The sequence below is a fragment of the Cupressus sempervirens genome, chromosome 8 (genome assembly GCF_028749045.1).
Source record: "Cupressus sempervirens isolate cs-2001-9-10 chromosome 8, ASM2874904v1, whole genome shotgun sequence".
Classification (NCBI taxonomy): domain Eukaryota; kingdom Viridiplantae; phylum Streptophyta; class Pinopsida; order Cupressales; family Cupressaceae; genus Cupressus; species Cupressus sempervirens.
In genome coordinates, this window is record NC_143125.1 from 684,172,827 (window position 1) to 684,185,041 (window position 12,215).

The window sequence follows — 12,215 nt, forward strand, 5'->3', positions numbered from 1 at the left end:
CCTCTCAGCCATACCCATGGCATCATGATCACCAAGCTGCAAGATAGAAGCCCCCTCCATATGCTACCCTACCCTACCCATGTTCATCCTATGACAAGTGCCCGTGGGCATGCATACTCCCATCCCAACCCCAATGATCATAACTTTTGGCAAATCCACGGAAGATCGGGCCTCGCAAGTCACCCAAAAAATGTACGCACATGTAGTCATGTGTGGTGCACCACCATCATGAAGATCATAACACAAGGACATGAATGAGAACACAATGCAAAGAAAACACCCAACTAAAAGCAACACAAGAAGGAAAAATTCTACATGAATCCCAAAGCCAATAAAATCATACATCATGAAATCACTCAACTGGCCTCAATCCAAGAGTATGGATTCTACATGAATCCCAATGATGTAACAAGACCAAACATCATGAACTCACTCAGCCGGCCTCAATCTGAGAGTATGGATTCTACACAAATCCTAGTGTTCATGAAACAAAAGAAAAGGTCCAACAAAAACCATAACAAGTATAAAATCACTCAATCGAACACAACGTCGGGAGTACGGATGCAACATGCATCCCAATGCAACATAAAAGTGCAAAAGTTGTCTAACTGATATCCAAACGGATCATCAAGGTCCACGACCAACATTGTGCCAACAAAACTTGAGAAAAGAGGGCAGCATGCAAAACGAGGTAAAAACCCCAAAAATTTAGAAAACTTCAAAATTAAAACCAATTTGGCCTTTGGGTTCAAAAACTCCAAAAATCCAAAAATCAATGGAATTGAACACCGTATGCAAAAACGGCCAGCATAACAACATAAAATTTCAAACCCTCATCCCAAAAAAATAGGAAAATGTTCATTCCCACCCAACTGGGTAGAACTAGCATACAGAAACGGAGGGGAACACTAGTTCTCAGCCTCCAAACAAATGGCTACCAAAAATAGAAGCAGAAATGAAGCAGAAAAAATAAAATAGGAAAGCCCTACCTCACGGCCAAAAGGGTAAAACAAAAATTTGAACCATAAAATAAAATGCTCCCAGAAGTGGCTGAAAATCACGGCAATCCAAGGTTTCCCCAAGCTGGATCCAACGAGCTCAACCTCGCGACAATCCCACGCCCGTAGCTCCCACAACAAACAAAACAGTAAATCTTCATGAAGATAATTTTGGGTTTTACTCTCCAACTTTCCAATTTAAAAGTGAGAAGTGAGGAATTAAATTCCTCTTTCGATACTTATTCACTTTTCGAGTGAATAATCGATTTGGGCAAATAACCAGCCAACCTAGTTAAACCCCGAATCGACCCAAACGAAAATAGGCTATTCCTATAAATAGGAATTCATCTATGGAAAAGTTGCCAGAAATTAAAATAAATCAATTAAAAAGCTTGAAAACCCAAAAACACATAAATCTCCTTAATAACTTTCGCAACAATGCGAACCTCTAAATGCATAGACACGCTTACTAGTCTAATCACATAATGCAAATGAGTTCGGATTTAATAATCACCGAAAGGTTTAATTTAAACATTTAATAGAGGATACGTCGACCATATAAGGATGACATTGGTAAAATATGAATGGTTGAATCACTAACTCCATGTGCCACTGCCAGGGATATAAATCCTACACACTAAACAAAATGATCAAGTACAATTGCATATAATAACATAGCCGAAGCAATAAATGCATTAAATCACCTAATTTAACCATTTATTTAATTATATTAAAATAATCTATTTATATCACATACGTTTTTATAAAGCATAACAACGCAATAATGAAGTAAATAATCATAGCATTAATTCCATCACATAACAAAATCAAAGGTATGTCCAAATACCAGATAACCAGATATCATCATAAAACACACTGTCATCTCAAAATGGCATCATCATGCAATATGATTAACTGAACAACATAGTAGTCTAAAATCTATGATACTGAAATCAAAGTGAACATTTGACCCTCAGGTCCTCTCAAATGTGAACATAACATGAGTAACAAATATCTCTCAGTTCAAAATATAACAAGGTAAATATCCGCAGCACATAACCAAATAATCTCACATGAACAATCCATTTAATTACTTATGCATTTAATAATGATTGTTTACTCTGCATTAAAAAGGCATTTAAAACACAAAAACAACCATAGTCATAAACATGACTAACCACTACTACAGGAAACTAGTCCAGTGTAGTATGGTAAAAGAACATAGTGCAATCTTTGCACACATCTCAAGGTAATTACGGAACAACCTCATGATACCACATCAATCCTAGTAACTACTGGCACAAACCTTAGTGAACCAAAAATCACATCATAATCTCAAAGATCAATCAAAAGCATAATCAACGCAACTGATAAAGAAACATAAATCCAAACACCTCAATGGTGTAGACCACTCAGGGTCATAATCATGATCCATCACAACAAAAGATCAGAAAAGGTGCATCCATCAGGATGACTTACAAAAGTCAAATGGGAGAGGCACTACAGGATAACTCATCATTGTTAATTTCTAAAAATCCAAAAGGAGTGAAAATGTAGTGAACCTTGTCATTGACCCATTGTGAAGGATGTCTATATATTTTACTTCTACACTAATCAACAAAATAAATAACCCTCTTGAAGAGGAAAATTAAGATGAGTAACACTACAACACTCTTAAGAAGAGGAAAATTAAGACAAATGAAAATGATAATATCATTAGGATCTATGCCTCTACTCAAATCATACTTATAGACCACAATAGTCTAAAGAGAATCCAATCTTTTTCAACACCAAGGGTAGTAAATATTTCTTTCATGTTAAAAAATCTCTTTTTCCTTTCTAGGAAAACATGTTGAACGATAAATGTAGGTCCAAGAGCAGAAGAAACATGAAGAAAAAAAGTATTAGCATGATGGTTTAGTATGGTATTACAATAATTAATTCACACTCACAACCTTTGTGAACTAGATGAACTCAAGAGATAGATGAGGAATATTGACAAGAACCTCATGCTCTTGTTGACAGTTTTGTACATTTTTCTCCACACATGGTTGAATGGCTTGAGGTATAGATGAAATGTGAAGGTTTCTAGGTGTTAGAAGGAGTGAATGTGACTCTTATTGATTTGGATTTCCCCATTCTTGTAGACTTTGGGGAGGATCGGAGTGTGGATGATGTTAGATATATGGAAGAGGAATTGTCTCACACTTGATACAAAAATAATTGCACAATGAACTCTCAAATTTTGTATGCAAAGAAGATGAAGAAATAAGGAGAGGTGACTCCCTATCATTCTACAAAATTGACTCTTTAGGGACCTTCTTGTTCAAATACCCAAGAAATGGATTAGGTTTTTCTAGGAAGGGTTGGTTAGGTTCTTCCATAGTTTTGGAATAGGGGTATGGAGCAATATCTTATATTTTTTTAAAATCTTTTCTATCAATTACAGCCCTTGTAAGCTATTATATATATACAAAGAAAAGAAAAATTGATACCAACTAGTTTAGGAGAATAGGGCTTATGTCTTTGAGCTCAACAATAATAGCAGTTTGAGGTGTTACATTATCTAAGTAGATACAATATAAAATCTTATAAATGAAGTCACTAAATGCTTATAAATTTGATAATATACCTATACAATATGAAAAAATATAATATTTTATAAATTACACTTTCAATCATTTATATCAACCCAACAATTTCTTATATACGTTATAAATTTAATATCCAACATAAACTAATTATTATTATAGTCTATATTAACAAAACACTCTATACAACTATCTACTTTCATTTATTCCCTCCACTTACACACCTATCAACAACAAAAATTACAACATCATACAAATTAAAGCCTCTTTTTCTCACCCTCTTGTTGAATGTAAAAATTCCAATCATAATAGAGAATCCCAAACCATAACTCAACCCAAGTCCAATTGCACATCCTATCTCTTCAGCATCTAAACTATCTATTTTACCATTTGTCTCAACCTTTGTATAGTTGTCATAGCCAAAGGATTTGTTACAACTTGTTATATTGGTGAATGAAACCCAACTTAGATTTGGATTGCATAAGTAGAACGAATTGCCAAAGGTTAGAAATTGACCTCCATGAGGTGTCTTCACATAAAGCATGTTGAGATATAGATTCAAAAATTGCAAATATCTTAGTAGTGAAGTTCTAATAAAATCTTACCATTCAAGTTGTTTAGTGAGCTATCAAGAGACTCTAGCTACTCTATATGTCCCACTAGTTTTGGGATTTGACCACTTAGATGATTCCTTGAAAGATTAACTGCTATCAAGTACTTAAGGGATACCATTTTAGGAGGAATGTTCTCAGAAAAATTGTTCCTTAAAACATCAATGCATTTAAGAATTGTAAAGGTTGCCCCTAGAAAACCAATGCCACATCAGCCACCTCCATAAAATGCAAAAAAATTAATGAGAGTCAAAGTCTTTTGAATATTGATCAATTGACATTAGTTGATTAACAACCATTAACTTTAACAAAAATGATACATATACATATATTGATGGAGACAAAAACCCAAGCATAGAATGGACACAATAGGAAAGGAAAAAATTTATTAACTATGTAAATATGCTAGTACACTTAGTGTAGAGAAATAGACTCCAAAACATGCCCTATGGGCTTACAATAGCATAAATCTGGAGATAGTTTCTTCTCCCAATACCTTCTCTCAAACTCCACTCTGAACTACCTTTTACAATGCCAAAAATGTCCTTAAATAGACCCCAAAGGGTTAAGGATTAGGAATACATTCTAGAAAGTGCTAGTTGGCATCCAGTAACCAAATAGAAGGCATCCACTTTTGAACCGTAGCTCCGACTGACGAACCGTTTACATTTTCAAAAAGCTCTCAAAGTGCTCTATAGCCCTATGAACCATATTTTCTCATCCCCCATTTTTTGGCCCTATAAGATGTCATTTAATTCCCTGAACTTGACTTTGAAGCATTCTTAGAAGGTCTCCAAAAATTGAAAAACAGCGATAACTTTCAAACCTTTAGCCTTTTGACCTGATTCTTTTTCTCGAATATTCTAAATTATAATTTTAATCCTCCCTCCAATTTACACCTTCTAATCCATCATAATTATAGTTCAATTACATAGTCCTATTTTTTTGGCATTTACACATATCCCAAGGTGCTCAAAAACTCTAACATAGAACTCTCTGGATGCCCCTACATCATATATGCTCAAATTTAAAAGAAAACATAATTTTCTTACTAGAATACTAAGATGTACCAATTATGTCTACCATGTTGACAGAAGCTCAAGAACCTATTTAAGATCACAAGGGTGAGAATATTATAGGAGTGCTTTACCACTCTACCACAAAGCTATTAAGCTTCCCCAGAATCTTTTCTAACAAGAAAGATACCTAGCCTGGCAACGAGATAGTCCAAACAAGTAAAACTTAGAGGAGTGATGGAATTGTGCTACAAAAATAATGTTAAGAACATTAATTAGTCAACAAGATAACAAACCAATATTTTCTAGTTATCCTTTCAGTATCACAGTCCCTTCTCCATCATTTATAATAAGTAAAACATAACAAGGTTTATCCAAAATTGAGTTCCATATACCCATCAACATACAAGGATAAAACCATAAATTCCATTAATCATGGATCAATTAATTACATCATCTTAGCTCATCCCTAGCAAGAAATTTAGTCCAACTTCCAAAAGGGCATACAAGTACTACTATCAATTCTCTATTGACACATGTTATAAATACATATATATTAAGCCAATCACATAGCTAACAATCAAACTCTTTCTCCATCGATTAATACTCCTAGCATGTTACCCTATCTTGAATTCCTCTCATAAAACAAAAATACACAAGAGGTATATTAAGTAACAAGAATGACACCATTAATTTCCATTCATCATGAGGTCATATTCTTTCCCCCAACTTTTATATATATATATATATATATATATATATTAGTATAGTTTGAACAAATAGTTTCATGTGCATATTCTACCATACTCATGCACTCAAAATACCTTTAGCTCATTCACAATATCAGTATCTCAAGGAGATCAATTCAAATATTAGGAGTAAAAAAATTTGTTCAACTTTGACTTCTTAACTCACTGTTTAATCATATCTTGATCATGAGGAACATAAATAATCAGCCATTCATACTATGTGTACCATATATACCATCTAACATGTGGTGCTCGCTAAGTGAATAATTGTCCACATCATAGACCAGTGTCCAAAAGACTTAATCAAGTAATGCAATCCCATTACATCTAACTCATCCTCATTTGAATCATCATGAAATATAATGATATGCACATATAACATGATTAATGTAATCATTAACATTGATTCATCATTATGCATCTAAATTCTTGCATATTTGACATCCAAATGTATTTACATCATAATGTGTCATATAGTTGAGAATTAATGATATACATCTAATCAATATGATAAGTAAATGTATGATGTAAAGGCCACATGGTCATATGTATCAAAGAAACATTAATCAAAATCCAAGTCAAATACAATATGACTAATTCAATGTCGAACAACATATTGGAAAGGAGCCAAATAGATAACTCAAGATGACCAATTGTGAATCATCATTCATTGGCCAGGTTGACTAAATAAAATGAGTCAACAAGTTTCTACAAGTAGAAGTTGCATGCATGGTGGATCATTGCATATAGATAATACCAATGCAAAATATTATCAAAAATAGATAAAAGAGGGATCTATACATACCCTTTTGCATTCTCATAGGTAAACCATGTATCCATATACTTTCCACATATGCCAAAAAGTCAAGTCAAGTTAGTCAAAAATTGACTACACATAGTTAAATTAATAAGTAGAAGCATTATCTCCCAATTAATTATGCAACTTCATTCTAATTTCACATTTGTTAACAATTCACCACTAACTCAAAATATTTTCATTTGTATTTTATTTTTGAGAACAAAATACATGTGGCAACAATAATAGCAATTTATTCGATAGAGGAAAATGGGTTATGACAAGAATGAAAAGAACTTTCACAAATTCAACATCCCAACCTTTCTAAGAAATTCTAATCTAGTTTGTATATGTACCATGTAGATTTGGAACATCTTCTGCTAGATGGTTTGGATTATTTTGTGATGCATTCAACATTGCAATCAAGTTTGTTAGGTCTCTTAGAATGGGTCTTGAAAGGTGGTTGCCCAAAAGATCCAAAATTTGAAGATTTGGAAGCTCAATTATTTGGCATGGGATACTACCATGGAAAGGATTGGATCTGTACACTAACACATAAAGTTGTGATAGATTTCTAATCTAGTTGGGAATGTTTCCTTCAATGTCATTATTTCCCAAATCCAAAACTTGCAGAGATCAACATTCTAAAATGGATGAGGGAAGAATTCCTATCAAATGATTACCATTGAGATTCAAAGTGTGAATCGCTTTCAAGTTTGGTCAATTTGTTGGTATTTTTCATTTTAGCTATTTTTTTGCCAAATCTAGAACACTAAGAGAAGGAAAATTCTTGGTTAAATGAGGAAACATACTATTTTGCTTATTTCTAGAAGGGTTAAGAATCTATAAATGTGAATTATAAATAGAATATGGAATGGCTCTACTGAGATTATTCCTTGACAAGGATAAGAACTATGTATTTGTGAAATGTGCACCAATCTAGTTAGGAATAGAACCATTAAACTAATCCATTGACAGATACAACACATAGAAGAAGGAAAACAATGAAGAGAACTTGCTAAGCTATTATTGTGTAAATCTAGATAGCCAAAATAGGAGGATGTTAGTCTAGATGGTAGTGAACCTGATAATTGGTTATAACTAAGGTTCAAGTAATGAAGGTTGGTTGAGTCCCATACCCATGATAAAATATTTTTTTAGATACTATTAGTGGATAGGTCCAATTTGATTAGGCCATATTGGGTCATAAGAAATGATGGAATCCTATCTAAATTGCAAAAGCCTAGCCCCAAAACCTTAAGCTTAAATTGTGGAATCCATGTTGAATCAATATTTATAGTTAAGTGATTGTAAGATAGATATATATATCTTCAAGTCTAGTGAGATTATCAAATAAAGAGAGTGAAACAGAAATAATTAAACTTTTGGAGTTGATCCAAAGGATTCTTAAGTTGAAAAGGTCTGAAATGGTAGATGGAATTGGGCCATCCTTAAACATCACACACGAATGAAAATATTAATTTTAGAAAAATAAGTCAACTTGAGTATTTAATACTTAAGTTTAGGAATTAAAGCTTAGTTTATGATGTTTAAGACATTTAATGGAATTGTACCATTCATCTAGTTGGCATAAAGGTGAAGCCTTTCTAAGGAAGAAATTGAGTCCAGCGAAGGTGGGATTACCCATGTTAACTTGTTGTTTGACAACTCCAAATCAACAAGTTTAGAGAGATTAATAATGGAGAGAGGAAGCTCACCTTAAATATTTGTATATTTCAGAGAAAGACTCTTCAAGGATGAGATATTGCTTATAGAATATGGAATCTTACCTCCAATTGAGGTATATGAAAGATCAAGAGTCTTCAAGGAAGATATATTCCCAATAGTAGCTAGAATCTCACCTCCAATTCTGGTAAATGATAGATCATGAATTTTCAAGGACAAAAAATTCCATATGGAAGGTGGAATCTCACCTTTGATTTGAGGGTCTAATAGATCAAGAGTCTTCAAGGAAGACATATTTCCTATAGAAGATGGTGTTTTCCCCTCCATAGTTGTCTCTGAGAGATCAAAGCTGGTTAGTGGTAAAGAAGACTTTTGTTGTGAAATGAAAGAAGGGTCTCCTCCAAGATTCTCATTCAAAGAGAGATCAAGTGAGATAAAGTGGGAAATCACATTTATGAACCAATCTAGTATTTTTTATAACAAAGTGTTCCCTCAAAGATCAATTTTAAGGAGAGAGGTGAGGTTGAGAAGGAAATTCAAAATCAGTTCACTCAAACATGTTGAGTTGTTGAAGATAAGATAGCTTCACCCCACTTTTTTCTTCCATATATGTTCACTACATAAAGAGACATATATTTCAATCTTAGAAGATTTGATAAGTTTTTCAAAATCATGTGAAATGCCCTAACCCTAGATAAGTGACAAAAAGTGAGAGACTGCAACTTTCCATTATGGGGAGATGAAAAGTTTTTGTTGAAGAGGTTATCACTGAGATTAAGGTGTTCCAAATATAGAAGCTCAAACATGGATGAGTCTATGCAACCTTCTCACTCGTATACACCCAAATCTAATCAAGAGATGTGGCCAGTGTGGAGGTTAATACTGACTCCACTCCAAGTGTAGCAATTTAATCCCTTCCAAGAACTTAGTCTACAATCCTCATCTAAAAAATCCAATAGAAGATTACTTTCAATGAAAGGGCATGCAAATGCAGGTGAAGAGGTGAAGCAACATAATATTTGGATGATTGCAAATGAAACTCTACAATGTGGAATCATACTACTTCCCTTGTTTTATAGACACTAAAATTATGTTGATCTTTACTTTAAGTGAAAGGAAATAAGGGTTCTACATATGCAAACAAATATTGTCATGTCTAAGCTTTGATTTACACAATTAAGATCCAATTTCATGTGTAATAGAAAGCCACAAAATATAAAATACAAAATTTCTTTCAAATAGATTATGTAATGATTATGCCCAAATTATCAAATTTTACATCCACAACCAAATCTATATAAGATTTATATTCATGAGAAGAGGTCTTCACACCTTGAGACAATTGTTACCATGGTAGAGTTGGCCTAATAATGTTAGAGTTATAGGTGATGCTACAACACTTCTAGGATTAAATGAAAGATCAAAATAACTTCCTTGAGATATTAGAAAGATAATTTCATTAAGATGAAAGAATTATATTATTGACAATAGATATAAATAGATTATTAGACATGAGTGAAATGTGCATAATAAACCTATTTATATAGGAATGACATTAAGAGACAATGACAAGGAGAAGTTATCATATCATCTATACAAGGTGAAGTCACATGGCCACCAAAGGTGGAACATCCTTTATTATGCAATGAAATATGTTCAATGATGAGGATGATAATGTGATATGTACACTAAAGTTGGATCTCGCATATGAGATAAAAACTATCACCACCTAGAGTGGAATTCTCCAACAACATGCACATAAGTGAGGTGCAAACACCTAGGTGTCTCAATGAAAAACTACTAAGTAATTAATTATCCTAAGTAAGATTAAGTAAAGTATAATTGGACAATATTTAATCACAACCTATATAGATTCTTTGAAATCCTAGAAGAAATCCTCTCCTATTCACTCTATATTCCAATCATATAATTCTCTTGAAAGCCATTAGGTCTCAAGGCTATGTCATTCCCCAAAGACTTGATAGAACTATTAGATTCTTCCATAGAAAAATCATTCTTAAATATAGTATCATATTATTTACTAACCATTCTTGGGGTGAATTTTTTAATTATATCCCTGCCTATTGACATAGAATCATATGTATCTTATGTAGAGAATAGCATAATACAAAATTCAGAAAATCATAAAGAAGTCTCTTGTTGGTCAGAGATGTTGACAACTACTTACCATAGGAAATTAGTTCCATCCTTGATTTCTTTAATTTGTAATAGTTATAAAATTTACTTAGTCCTATTATCTCTATGGTTAATCCAATATAGCCTATCTCTTACTTTAGATCCTTGTAATCTATAGTTTTGGATCCTTCTTAAGAATTTCTTAGTCTATGAAATTGTTGTTAGAATGTTTTAAAATAAGGGTGGTGGAAGGGTGGGGGGGGCTAAATTAGTTATCCTTAGGTCTAGATGTACCACTTCAACTTTTAATCACTTAAATTTCCTTAGATCTAGACATTTAGTAGCTTGATGCCTATAGCAAATAATCAACAACATAAAACTTGCAAATGAATGTCCTAGTAGTAAAAAACTTTGAAAAATTTAAAACATGAACAATAAAACATCTCAAATAACATCCACACAAGTATGACACCAATATTTTACTGTGGAAACCCAATTTGAGAGAAGACACTAGTAACATGCTATAAATTTTTTACTCTTGTGAAGTGAGCTTTCTGGGGAACTAACCCTATTAAAAGTTACAAAACACACTATTGAATGTGACCTCATTAAAGGATTTAATCACCCTATTAGGAGTGGGATTCTTAGGGGGCTTTAGAACATCCCATTATAATGTCACCTTTATTAAAGGATTTACAAATGATTGTTAGGTCAACTTTGATTAAAAGATTTCAATACTTCAATACAATGGTTAGAAAGTAATAGTAGGTTAATCTAATAAATACAACTTACATTGCAAATATAGATCACAATGTAGCTCATATGTTGATCCACTGACTGGCCTCTATTATCAGTTATGTCTATGATCTTCTTGGAAATCCTTCAAGTGATCACACATCACCTCTTCATAACTTTTTTCAGCCTCCTACTTAGTTTTGATTTTCAATAGCATTAACAACTACTCCAACCTAGTTAAGGTTGGCCCTTATGCCTACTTAAATAGGTAGTTATGATCTTTTTCCACTTAAACATCACCATTGATCTTAGGGTTAGGTCAAATTCTGTGAATCCAAGTCTATCTTTTCATTTCCTCTTTTCTCTTTGAATCCATTCCTAGAAATGTTCAGTCACAATTTTTTATGTATTAAATGCTCTAGGTCATCCATCCTTATCTTCATATTTTTCATATTCCAAGAATTCAATTTTTTCAGTTGGAAATCTAGATTTCTTCATAAACTATCAAATGTTGTTACTAGAGCAACACTATCTTCTGACACGCATTCATCACTAAGTAGCTTGGTTGATACTAATTTTTCTACTCGACATACTTTTTGATACTTAATCAATATTGATGCTTGGTCAATACTATATTTTTATCAGCTAATACTTTTTCTCAATCAACTCTAGGATCACTTGGCATATACTTCTAGTTCCTTAATCTTCCACTCTTTGCTCGATCAAGCTTTAAGCATTTGGTCTTTCTTTTGATCACTTCTTCTAGGATTTAATGCAATTATCTTCTCTAGTTAGGTTATGATTAAATAATCACATTATCTTGTTAAGGTCTAACTAATCAAGTGGTCATTGTAGTTTCTCATAACTCAACCTTTCCTCTAGGTCCTTTTGTTATCT

The 12,215-nt window shown here is 32.9% G+C and overlaps 1 pseudogene; it reads right to left on the reverse strand.

Moving 5' to 3' along the window:
- Positions 1–3,788: 3,788 nt before the first annotated feature.
- On the reverse strand, positions 3,789–9,505 carry LOC149544305 (uncharacterized; annotated as a pseudogene).
- Positions 9,506–12,215: the final 2,710 nt, after the last annotated feature.